Here is a 13,764-nt window from a genome sequence, read left to right as displayed (position 1 = left end):
CGCCCGTCCGGGCATGCACACACACATCATCACCAGAAACACTCTGCGTCCCGAGTCCCAGTCCCCGCGCGCGGTTCTTCTGCACCACCGTCCGTTCCTACCCGTCCACTCGCGCCATCTCTCCGGTGACCGGGCCGCACGGTAGGCGAGGAGGGCGAGGGAAGGGAGCCCATGGCGAGGGGCTCCGGGCGACACCCCCTAGGCTAGAAGGTGTCGGGCCAAGGCGCTCCCCACAAACTCTAGAAACTGGCTTATAGTTCCGTCGGACGTAACTCTAGTTTTCAATTTTTGGTTCCGTCGGACGTAACTCTAGACACTGCGAAAAAAAAACCGTCTTCGCTAGGATTCGAACTATGGACTTTCAAAACAGAAGCCCAGCTCTCAACCGCTCGACCACGCAATTTTTTTTATCTTTATTGAACCACTCGACAACGCAAGGAGACGAGGAGGTTTTGAAGAATTCGGTGTACCAACTGAGGCTGCCCATGAATAGTGTCGGGGGTGCTTTCTTTTGGTCGTATTTGAGAGATTTGAGCAGTGGTAACGCTTGCTTCTTGCGCACCGGTCTTGGAGCCGAGGACAATAATGCTAGTGCTACAAGCAATGTAACCGCAGCTCCCTTATTTGAGTAAAAAAAAGCTATGCACATCCCCGGTCTCCCCTGCGCAACCCAAGGGAGCTACGAATGGAATGGAATGCGCCATTATTCTGGCGTTGATAACGCTTGCTCGTCACGCACCGATCTTGCTGACAAGCCACATTATGCTAATACTGGATGTGATGTAACCAGAGCTCCCTCATTTAACTCGCACAAAGCTATCGCAGATCCCCGATCTCCCCGATGAAAGCCGAACAAGCCACAAATGGATGAGCGCTTGCGAACAGAAATAGCTTGCAATTTGCCTCAAGGCAACCGATTACCGTAAGTTAAAAAAAAAATTGATCGTTTTCTGCTGAAAGGAACGACCTCAAACCACGCGAAGACGGACGCTGCCGTTCGCTTTCCGATGCTCTCTCGCGCTGCGTCGACGCCGCTATCTGGCGAGCGTAGACATCGGCGTCGCTCGAGTTTTAGCTCGCGTCGCCATGCATTTCTGGCGACGCGACGTCAATGCGAGAAAACGCTGAACGTACGCTGCATGTTTGGGCCGAGTGAAACCGAATACACCGACGTACTTAAAAAAGTTTCGCTAATACGTCCGACGTATCTTTAAGAAATCTTGCGGTAGGGTGCGTCCGACGTACCTTTAGACACAGCAAATTTCTTTAGTTCTTCATTTTTTTGTTTTCTTTGTTTTTCAGATTTCGTTAAACCGGTTATCTCAATTTACGCTATTATATCGATTAAACGCGGTATTTCTGCCAACCATGTATTTTTGTGCTGGTAAAGGGCATTACACGATTGTCCCGCTTGGGGAATTTTGTTTTTGTATTTCCGCCGTTTTTCTCCGGCCTTTTTTTATTTTGTCTTTGGGTTTTTTATACGTTGAAGACGAATATTGTTATTTATTACTTCTCTCTTTCTTCAGTTATTCGATTTTTGTAATGTTTTCATTTTTTCTATTTTCGACTTTTTGGTTTATCAAAACGCCGTTATTTCAATTATCTGCCTTCTGACTAACCAATGAATGTGCTACGTACAAACACAGGGGAAAAAAGAAGCCACGTGTTTCCCACGTACGTGGGAAACATGCGGCTCCTCCATCCATGATTTACAAAATACGTAGAGGTGCGTGCGGGTACGGGTGCGTGCGAAGTGAGTTCTCTGCCCCCTCCCTCCCCCTCAAATGTTTTCTCAGTCACCGCAACTATTTCCAGGAACGGCCAGACTTAACGCTCCCTTCCCGTTTAAGAAGATCGTTTCTGAGTCCGGCCTTGTTCCAGGAAGCCGCACCTGTAGCGGCCGGGACGCCGCTAGTAAGCGAGATTGGTGACAGGCAGTCTCCAAACATGCGGACGTCTGATCGCGAGCATCGGCTGAGCCACTAGTTGGTCAAGCCAGGCTGTCGCGACAGTCAGAACCATGGCCAATTTATTCTAAAGAGGGCAATGAGGGACACCTCAATCAAAGAAATTTGTTACTGAAGCGAGTGTACTTAAAGCCACTAAATAACAAAATTGTGGCTGCCCGTTATTATATTCGCTTCAAGCGCCGGCCGAGGGCTGCCCAGTACACGCTGATTTTGATTGAAGTGTCTGCCACTGTTTTACCTGGTATTCGGAATAACAAAAAAAAAAGGCGCGCAAAGGAAGCACATATGCGATAAAAAAAACTGTATACCGCATTTCACTCAAGTAAATTCAGCCTTAGCAAATATATAATATATCAACAGATGCAAAATATATTGTGCACAAATACAAACATAAAAACATAAACACATTGACCCCCTTCCTTCCCTCATACAGGCGCTCATGCATAGGAGCAGTAGTGGTGGGACCATTTCTTCCTAGTTTGAAGTTGGGACCGTTTGTTCCGGGACCATTTATTCCGCGACCGGAGCGCGGTCGGCCGGACCCTGCCGGATGCCGGCCGGCCGGCGCGATGGGCAGCGCGCGTAGGGCGCTCTGCCGTGCTGCTGCTGCCTTCGTAGTTCTGCTTAGGTAGCCTCAATGTAGTGCTCCCTAATTCTGGGTGGGTTCAGCCAATTTCAACTGCCCGTTTTTGAACCCTATTTGTCTCTGTCGACAAAGCAAATTAGCCAAATAAATGGGTTTGTATGACTACTAACACTTTTAACTGAAGCTTAAAGGGATAGCAGTACGTTTTCGCGTATTATAAAGGATCGAACCTTGTAAAAACCTTGGAATCGTGTCGATACGCTCTCTCCTCTTCTGAGGAAACGGTTTCGACACATATCTCGGGGGCTTCAGGAACACTGCCGACACGGCATCTTTTTCCAGCTGGGGAACATCACGCGGGATTTCAACTACATTACCATTTTTTTGTGAATTCCCCCAGCGTTGTAACTGCCACGGGTACGTCAACGAGTGGAAATGTGTGTGTGGTGTATTGGCGCTCCGCTTCCTTGTATGGCTCTTTGGAACCGTCTTTGTTTGCGTTTCCCGAGATGTTGTCCCCTGTACGCGTGTGTAAACAATTATTTACGCACACGATAATTATGTTATGAAGCAGCTTGAACAGGAGCCTTCTGACCATTCGCATTGTTGATTTTAAGGCCCTTACGCACACGTCTACGCGTTCCCCTCAGTTAGGCCCACTCAATTGGGAATTTGTAAAATGTTACTGCCGAATAAAAACTTAATCACGTACGTGTGCATTTGCATACGAAGTTTTTTAGCACTTTCAGTCAACAGATACAGTGATTTCTCCTTAACTCGAACTCGGTTATCTCAAAATATCGGTCAAGTGGAAACCCATTTGCCACCCTTTGTCTGCAAACGTCTTTTGGAGGATCACGGCCGGTTATCTCGATATGTTGGCATAAATGACACAAGGCAACATCCGCTGCAGGCAGCTGCAATGGCGTCGCTAAGGGGGGGCCGGGGCTGGGCCCGGGTACCATCCCCTCGGTAAAGTTGGGGGGGGGGGGGGGGGGGAGGGGGGGCGTGTGCCACTTGTGCCCCTCTAATGTACGTGTAATGCGGACGTCGAAAACTGTAATACGACTGCAACGAAACCACAGCATTGGCCTGTTCAAGTTACGTCCGGCCACCAGCCTATTCAGATTTGCTTCCTGGTATAATGGAAGAAAGCGAGGATAATTTTGGCATCCAGGAATGTCGTGCGGGTCGAGGATGTGAGCGGAGGCGAACAAGAAACGAGTCCTCCAGAGGGGGTGCCGTCGGGGGTGTAGCGAGCGAGCTTGTTTTTCAATCTGGCGACAGTGGGGCTCCGGCTAACAGAGCCCCTTCAGCATGTCCAGGACCATGCACAGTTATGGCGGCAGACGAGAAGAGTACGGGGAGAGGCACTGCAGGGCCAACGAGACTCTGGTCATATGTCCTCGGCGGCTTTCCACACGGCTTTTTTGTTTAGTTTTTGTTTTTTGCGCGCATATGGGATGATGTGTACGGGCGCAGGGTAAATGGTGAAACGAAGTGCGAAGCAACAACGACGTCACCAGGAGGAACAAATACAACGGGACGGAGCGCTGATTTGTTCCTCTGTACTGGTATGTGTTCCTCCTGGTTGTCGTTGTTTCTTCGCGCTTCGTTTCCCCTTGAACCCTTACCATGCACCTCGCCCAGCTTTATTTTTACTTCATGGTAAATGTTAAGCCTTTTCTGGCGTTTTTGCGGTGACGCGTCGGAGACCGTGTACCCCGATCCGCTTGTCATATTTTCAGAAGAAACGAAGGAGAAAATGACTTGAAAAACAAAATGAGGGGATGATTGAATCTTGAGAAAGATGGGACGAAGAATTAAAACGAAATGAAAGTAAGTGTGAAACATGAAATGAAGGTTGGTGCGGAGGAACTAACTGGTACAGATTAAGTCTGTGTTGGGGGGGGGGGGGGGGGGGGAGGGGGGGGGGGGGCAAGGGGAAGGGGGAGCAGCTTGAGTGTCCAACAATGGGTGAGACAATTAAGCCGTCGCGATTCCCCTTGGTTGCACCAGAGTCCTTGAATGGTTGCACTAACCAACCAATGCGCGGTCGATGCAATCGCGAAGGATCTGAAATCTGGTGTTGATAGCTGCTCGTATTTTTTAAGTCGTTGACTTTCGTTCATTATGCCGGCGACGCAGTCAGGGCATGGCGATATACGGAACGGGAATATCCCATGAAGCCCCATGCAATTAAGCTAAAAAAAAACAGCGGACGAGTAGCTTGTCAAACAAATTATGTAAGAAATTATGCAACAGTTATGTAGGCATTTAGTGTATTTACACAACTGTTAATCAGGTAAATCTACGTTTTCTTATTTTATTCTCCTGTAAGTTAAAAGCAAAATAAATGAGTATCTGCGTGTTTTCTGTGTGGCGCACATAATTGAAGTGGATAGCCTTGTGCTCATTTTTTTCTATTTTATGGTTTTCTGGGGGGGGGGGGGGTTCCAAGTTCTAAGTAAAGAAATATTTCAAACGGAGTTCCAAGCAAAGAAATATTTCAAGCTGATGACCCAAATATTTTGCTTTGGTAGGTGCACTTTTAAAGGTAGCAGTCTAGTAAAAAAAGGGGACAGGGCAACAAGATTAAACACCTGGTACGTCCCCCCATTTCTATCATTAGCCATTCGATTCGTCGCGTAATGCCCACCTCCGAAGATGGTCGGGAGAGAGTGAGCGCCGAGCTGGTTCCAAAAAGGTCTGGTTCTTGGTTAGTACTGTTGGTTAGAGAGGGCGATTTTATTTTCTCAGCTACGGGGAAAATGTTGATTCTTCTAGGATCCGTCTTGAGCTAGTCGACCGGACAACGACGGGAATGAAATCGTTGCCACCAACATATCGGGATGGCCGCGACCGTGCTGCTGTAAGCCAGCGTATGGGGCCGATACACTCGGGCCCGTAGGAATCTGATATTATACACACAAGTTCCTTCTTTATCGCTTCGCAACCTCCTTCGATTCGGATTTCCTCCATTGGCTAGTGGCTGCTTCAGTGGTAAGCCCGAACCACACATTTTATACGATAGGTTCACTTCCCCATAACAAAATGTCAATTAACTTAGCTGCAAACATGCGACCGAATACTTGCTATAACTTACGAAAGGAAACGACAAACATCCTCGCGATCAGCCGTGCACTGGCTAGACGACTCCTATGTACGGCCAGTCGTCCCTTTCCCCGTTAAATGTCCTCTTTCTATCTGCTCCAATCCTCAGTAACCAGGTAACAATTGAAATAAACATAGTTGACAATGTATCTATTTCAAAGGTACTCAAATGCTCACCTATAAATTTCCAGCAGGCAGTTGCTGCCACACAGGCTGCCTTAAGGCCCATTCACACTGCGACGAAAGCGACGGGAATTCCGTCGCTTTGTCGCGCGACGACCGTTTTTGGCGAATGGTCGGGACCAATTCTTGTCGTCGCGCGACAAAGCGGCAGAATTCACGTCGCTTTCGTCGCAGTGTGAATGGGCCTTTATAGTGACAAACCAGTAGGCGCAGGCGTACTTTCTGAATTTCTGGGGTGGTCATTTGCTCTATATTGTAAACCACTTTTCCTGCCCAATATTTGGAAATGGATTTTTTTCAGCCAGTCCGACTTTTGCTTAATTGCTGCGACAACCTATTTTTCTCCCCCAGCCTTCCTTCACCAGGCTCCGCCTGCGGTCCTTCAAGCTTCATTTGTTTAAGGTGTGAATTCCTAGACACACGAAAATTTATCTATATGAAACGACTAGTTGTTTTGCATGTGTTGCCATTAAACAGCCCTATCGTTGCTGGCCACCCTCCTCCAAGCACGCGTGACGTCTTCACGATGTAGTCGTGAGGGCTTTGCCGAGCTATTAGGCTTTGTCAACCGGCAGAGCTTATCTAGCTTCTCGGGAGCAGAAAAAAACTACTTTTATGTTGGAGTGAGCGACGATCTTCTGCCGGTTGACACAGCCTAATAGCTCGGCAAAGCCCTCATGCAAGACAAAAGCACAGGAATAAATTCTTTAAGTGCACTGAGCGTGTCGTGTACTATATTCCGCTACATTGCGGCAAGGTGTACGTGGGCCAATCGGGCAGGTGCCTGCAACGAACGCTTAAAGGAGCACAGCTACAATGTTCGTACTAAGAACGGAGGCTTTCTCGATATGCAGTACAAAAAGTGTGGCTGTTCCCCTCCCCTCTTTGAGAAGTGCGTTGTTTTGGCCAAGCACCGACACCCGGTTACACGCGAAATTTTGGAGGCGAAAACCATCGCTGATTTGGGGGATAATTGCATTTCGAAGCCGTCGGTAGCTCTCGGGGCAAAAGAGTTAGAATTTTCAAGGTCAAACCCGTGAATTCTTTTGCAGAGCGTTCCTCTTTCGCGCATGCGTCTTCTGGTTGCCCTTGCGTGAATTTGGCAACTTCCCATTTGTAAAGTTCTTTCGTTCTTTTATATCGGTTTTTATCGATGTACATACTTGCGTTGTATACTTTTATCGTCTTTTGACAATGTTAAACTTCTCCGCACTTTTATTTGTATTGTTGGGATATTGACTACATCCTGGTTGGTTCAAATCAGGCATGTTGGCTGATAATGAACACTATATATGCGGTGGTTGGGTTTTTTGTGCCATTAAAGTTGGAAGTTAGCGCCCCGTGTGTCGTCGTCTGTGTTCCTGTCCTCGTCTTTGCTGCGCTTCAATACGCCGCTATGTACCAACTCGCCCAAACCAATACTCTCACTGAAAAAGTCGGTGTTCGTGTACTCGTACGTGATTTGCACCCCAGTCGGCGTATGGGGTTCTCTAAACCAAGCTCCCGTAGCTATTATGGTTTAGTTTGCACAACAAACACCCAGTTCTTATTTAGCTGCTTACTTTTCTGATATATTGCCCGTTGTTTATAAATTACTACACATCATCAATTATCCAGTGACTTCGATCATTTCACATCGTATGTTGTATATTATACATGCTTGCTTTCACATTTTGTAGCCCACGCATTCAGTATCCGCGAAAATATTTTTTTTTACATTGGTACCTAAATGAAAGGTACAAAACTGGTCGATACCAATCGCTCTTGTCACGCGAAGTGAGCGATGCCGAGCTACAAAAGTTACAGAAATCGCTTTTGGCATCTCCAGTCGCAAGTGTAAACGAGCCTTAATAAAGTAACGATGAGATATCAATATTATTAATAATAGCAATAATAATTGTTTTAGTATTATTAATTGGATAATTGCTATTATTAATTACTAATTGGTGACTCAGTGGCTCAGGCGTTGCGCGGCTGAGCCCGAGGTCGCGGGTTCGATTCCCGGCCGCGGCGGCCGCTTTTCTGATGGAGGCGAAAAGCAAAAACGCTCGTGTGTACGAGATTTCGGCGCACGTTAAGATCCCCAGGCGGTCAAAACTACCGGAGCCCTCCATTAGGGCGCGCCTCATCGCATGCGTTGCGTCGGCGCGTTAAACCCTACAATCAATCAACCAGTATTATTAATTGTTTGGTATATGTGAGGGGGTGACAAACTTTCTGGGCCCCGGGTGAAAGTTTACCCAGCAACGCCACTGGGGAGCTGATAAGGTCTCGGTTAACGCTTAGCTCCCACTACGCGCCGAACGCGCAGGAACGGCAAATTTGCGCGGAGTACGCGCTGTGAGAGGTCGATGTCCCGTTTCCGGAATGCTCTCCGACGACTATATAGTTGAGATAGCTGGGGAAGACCAACACCACCTAACTGATCTAGGTGGTGTTGGGAAGACGCAGCTGATCATGTGAACGGCGACGAACCTCAAGAAGGGCCTACAACGGCAGAAACAAGAAACACATAAGCTTTGCCTGCTTAAGTCGCAGTGAGATAGAATATAGAGTTAGCGATAAACAATTGAGGTGGCATTGAGAAGCTATAGAGAACGCTTTTTTGGGACCAGATCCGAACGCGAAACAGGTGAGCATCACCCAGTTCTTTCTTCCGCAATGCCTAATAAAAAAATTATTTTTTTCTGCAAATTATTTTGCCTTTAATTATTCCGAAAGCTTCTCTGTGCATTAGAGCGTTTGTTAACATCACTAGCTCTCACTTCAGTGACCTGGCCACAAATTTATGGCCTTTCGCCTTACTCGAAACTCCACTTATCTCGAAATTTTCAGCCGATTTTAGGACTTCGAGTTAACGAGGAGTTAGTGTAGTTAAAGACGACAGAAATTCGGGTGCTATCAAACCTATTTTGCGCGCCGGTAATTTTCGTAGATACCACGATTCGGAAAATTCCCCAACATTAGGGGTACGATAAACTTCATTATTTTTGATAAAATCACGCAACAAATCATTAACTGCGCTTGCATTACTCATTGCACGGGTTCTTTTTGATCGCCCACACACACGAAGTGAACCGTGAGATGCACGCGGGGAAAGCAAAAAGGGAGAATATTTGTGTTATGGCCAATCATTATATCTGCGGCTGTTTGACACCAAGGAGCAAAAATATTGAGGTTTATTTAAACACCCGCGGTCATATATACCTTGCTTTATTCCCCTCCATCCGCAATCTGCCCAAAATTTAGGTATTAACAAGCTTTTGGTTCTTATTACTGTCAGCCTACGAGCCGGCTACGTGCTGCCCACCGTCAATGACGTTGGGAAATAACGCGGTAGTTTCGATGTGGAACAAACGCGCTGTTTCTGGCGCCGCAGAGAGCTGAGCGTGATCTCACTGTCTCAACTTTGCGTAGAAAAATAATGCACCCCTCCGTCTGAAAACGACGCTGGTTGAACGCGAAGCTTTCGTGTGAGCGATTCGTTGCCGTCTGAGTTAGGACTTTGACTTGCACGCATTTTCTACTTTTGTTAGCAGCGGATTTGACTTGGGCCCTTTGACGTTTGATTTCACACCAAGAAAGCTTCGTGTGCAATCACCGCTGCCGAATTACACGGAGCGGAGATGTGGATGATTTTTCTGTCTAATTGTGCACGTCCATGCACCCCTCTGCAAATGTGAACTGCTTGGCCGTGTTAGAATTGCGCAATCAGAAAGACGTCGGCTTCATAACGCGATGGACCCATGTTCGATTCTGACCACGGGTAGCGCTTGTTTCTGTCACTTCACTCACAAACATCATTGCTGTCAGAGACAGTTGGCTTTCTTGCGTTTCCTTTTCGACGCGACATAGGCCATCAGTGAGACATAGAAAGCTTCACTTCAATAATGGTTTCAGCGGCTGATGATGATGATGGTTAGTGTTTAATGGCGCAAGGCCGACGAGGGCAAAGAGCGCCAGAGAAGTTATTTAATGAAAACAAGTGATTACCACAAAAGGTAGGTATAAAATGTGTAAACTGGACATAGTAAGATCAATAAAGATAATGGTGATGGCTGGTGTACAGGGCCAGATGTGATTACGCATGATAGGAAATGAGGTTTAAAAACTTAACATCTGACAAATATTTAAAAACACGTTTCACAGAAACCATGGCATTGTCACCTAGAAACAGAGATGGGTGTAGGGGAATATGTTGTCTGTAGAGTTCTCTGAAGTGTTTGTGTCGTGTTGTGTCAAGTGCCTTGCATTGTATGAGTATGTGGACTACGGATAGGCCCTCCCCACACCTGCTACACAGGGGTCTTGGAGATCCCGTGAGCAGGTGGGAGTGCGTTACATGCGTATGGCCTATCCGTAACCTAGCTAAGGTAACTTCAATGTGCCTGTTGTGTGAGTCAGTAGTGTATTGTCCCAGGTGTGGTTTTATTACATGTAGTTTGTTGTCTGTCTGTTCGCTCCAGTCTGCTTGCCAAGTTTTACGGAGTTGTAGTCTAATGTGTGGCTTGAGGTCTGTGTAAGGTAGTGTTGACATGTCGACTGTGTTTCGGAGTGCAGCATTGGCGGCCATTTCATCCGCCACTTCATTACCGCCAATGCCAGAGTGGCCAGGCACCCAACACACAGTCACCCCAAGGTTTGAAGAATAAGCTACCATAATCGTTCTGAAGACAAGATTAATGACATGGTTTTTTGATGACTTTCCGGATGATAATGCACGGACGACACTCAACGAATCTGTATAAATGACGGATGTAGGAATATGATGTTCAACTATGTGACTTACAACTAGAAATATGCCATATGCCTCTGCCGTAAAAATACTTGTATTAACATTCATTGTTCGACATGCTTCAAAATTGGGCCCATGCGCAGCACAAGACACCGCAGTGGACGTTTTAGATGCATCGCTGAAAAACTCTGCAGCCCTGTATTTATTCTGCAGATGCATGAAATGCTGCAAAATCCCACTTCTTGGTGTCCTGTTCTTATTGTATTGTACGAAAGACAAGTCACATGCTACAGGACGAAGATGCCATGGTGCTACAAGATCAGTGTGAGATGATTTGAATGTGTCTAAGAGGGAGACCTCATGAATAGTCACCTCGCCCCTCACTCTCTGCGAGAAGGGAACGGAAATTGATGGGCGGTTTAAAAAGAGGTTAGTTGTGGATGTATCATTAAAAACCGGTTTAAAGGGATGGTTATTCATTGATGAGATTTTGGAGGCATATAGGAGGTCAACATAAGTTCGCTGGTACGCTAAGCACCATTTGTCGCACTGTGCATAAAGACTGTGGACAGGACTGGTACGGAATGCCCCACAAGACAGGCGAAGCCCCAAGTGAAGCACTGGGTCGAGCATTTTAAGTGCTGTTTTTGTGGCTGACCCATACACAACGCTTCCGTAGTCCAACCGTGACCCCACCAACGCGGCATAAAGTCGAAGCAGGAGTTGTTTGTCTGCACCGTACGATTGGTGAGACAGGACTTTTAGAATATTCATTGTTTTTAGGCATTAACATACATACATATTTACATCTACATACATCAAGCAGGATAAGGTTGGCGGCAGTGCCTTTCGGAGAGAGTTCATCTTAACTATAAACAAGGTGCAGCTCAATACGCCACCTTGAGGCACGCCATTCTCCTGCACGTGAACGTTTGAAAGTGCCGAACCGACCCTGACACGAAATGTTCGTTCGGACAGGTAACTTGAAAGAGTATTAAGCATGTTACCTGTCACACCATAGGATTTTAGGTCTGCAAGAATGCCATAACGCCATGCCGTATCATAAGCTTTCTCGATATCAAAAAATACGGTCATGCAGTACTGTCTGTGTATAAAGGCATCCTTAATGTAAGATTCCAGTGCAACTAATTGATCATTTGTGGATCGCCCTGCCCGGAAGCCTGCCTGGCAGCTCTCGAGAAGACCGTTGTACTCAAGGAAGTACACGAGCCTACGGTTTATCATCTTCTCGAGGAGCTTGCACAGGCAGCTTGTCAAAGCAATGGGCCGGTAACTAGAAGGAGAGGAAGAGTTCTTCCCTTCTTTTAGGAAAGCCACTACTATGGCCTCCCTCCAAGAGCGAGGAATGTGCCCCGAAAGCCAAATCTTGTTATATAGGTGGAGGAGTGTTAGAAGAGTGTCTGAGTGTAGGTGCTGTATCATTGTATATGTGATGTTGTCTGGGCCTGGAGCTGAGGGTTTACAAGTGCTCAGAGCGGTCCTCAGCTCATGAAGAGAAAACTCCGAGTTATACGAGGAGGTTGACTTATCATTATCACGTAAAGACTTCTTTTCGGCCAATTGTTTGTGTTTCATGAAAGTGCTAGTGTAGTGTGCTGAACTGGACACGTGTTGGAAGTGTTGTGCGAGTGTGTTAGCCTGGTCTTCCAGTTTGTCCCCTGTTGTACTGACCAGGGGCAGGCTGTGTGTCTGTTGTCATTTTAGTTTGCGTATTCGTGTCCAGACTTTGCGAGAGTCAGTGTAAGAGTTTATGGATGTTACGAATGAGCGCCAACTCCCTCGTTTTGCCTCACGGCGCACACGTTTTCCCATCGCCTTAGCCCTTTTGAACAATAAAAGGTTTCCCGACGTGGGGTACCTGCGCAGGATACCCCACGCCTTGTTCTGGGCCTCTCGCGCCCGCCTACAGTCCTCATTCCACCACGGCCTCCGCTGGTTGCGCGGGGCACCAGAGGCGTGGGGAATGGACTTTTCGGCGGCGTCGAGGATGTGCGCCGTGAGGAGTTGGGTAGCTTCTTCGACGTGTAGGTGTCCTATGGATGTGTGGTGTAGTTTGGATGTCTCTGTAAATGTATTCCAGTTAGCTCGTGCTTCATTGAACATTTTATGGGAAGATGGACTGCATGGGCCTTTACCTATGTATGTGAGTGAGGTGGGGAAGTGGTCACTGCCATATGGGTCAGTGCCCACACCCCACTCGACAAGAGGAAAGAGAACTGCGGAGCCAATCGCCAAGTCAAGACATGAGTATGTGTTGTGTCCTATGTTATGGTATGTAGGCTGTTTATTGTTGAAAAGGCATGCTCCTGAAGATGTAAGGAATTTCTCTATAAGGCGACCTCGGGCATCCGTGCGAGAAGAGCCCCAAAGAGTGTTGTGAGCATTAAGGTCGCCTGTCAGGATGTATGGTTCGGGCAGCTGGTCAACCAGCGCCTCGAAGTCAGAGCTTAAAAGTGAAACATCAGGAGGAATGTATATGGAGCATACCGTTATCAATCTATTAAATATTATTGTTCGAATTGCCACAGCCTCAACGACAGTGTTCAGAGTGACAGGGTGGCATGCTAAAGATTTCCGGGCAATTATGGCCACACCCCCAGAAGAGTGCGTGCAGCCATCCCTGTCCTTTCTGTATATCAAATAACTATTCAAGAAATTTGTGTTCTTGGAATTCAGGTGTGTTTCCTGAACACACATTACACCTGGCTGATTGGCATGCAGAATCTCATACACGTCGTCAAGAATATTCAGAAGGCCTCTGCAGTTCCATTGAACAATATTTTCTCTTCCCATTATTATGTGTTCAGAGCTACTGGAGTGTGATTATTTATGTAGGGTCTTTCGGGGCTTGCACTCTTGGAAGGGGTTTTCTGGCCTTCTCTACTGACCTGGACGTCGCAGCCCGTTCCTTCCGCTGCGATGGAAGCCGGAAGGGCTCGACGTCCATGTCGTCATCTGAAGGCAAGGGGGTGCCCAGCGGACTGGGCCCCCTTGACATTGTACCCTTTCGGGTGTTCTTTGCATGCGCTGCCAGTGCCGAAGGCGTGGGGAGCACCACAGATGGCACCGGCAGTGAGGCGGAGGAGGGGGTCGCTGCGACTGCCTCCGTCTCCATCTCCGTGCCCTTGCATGTGCTTTGGGCCGGTGGAGAG

The sequence above is a fragment of the Haemaphysalis longicornis genome, unplaced genomic scaffold (genome assembly GCF_048455015.1).
Source record: "Haemaphysalis longicornis isolate Haplotype H1 unplaced genomic scaffold, Haemaphysalis longicornis Haplotype H1 scaffold_25, whole genome shotgun sequence".
NCBI classification, from domain to species: domain Eukaryota; kingdom Metazoa; phylum Arthropoda; class Arachnida; order Ixodida; family Ixodidae; genus Haemaphysalis; species Haemaphysalis longicornis.
The sequence above is the reverse complement of the archived record's forward strand: the minus strand, read 5'-3'. Positions refer to the sequence as shown.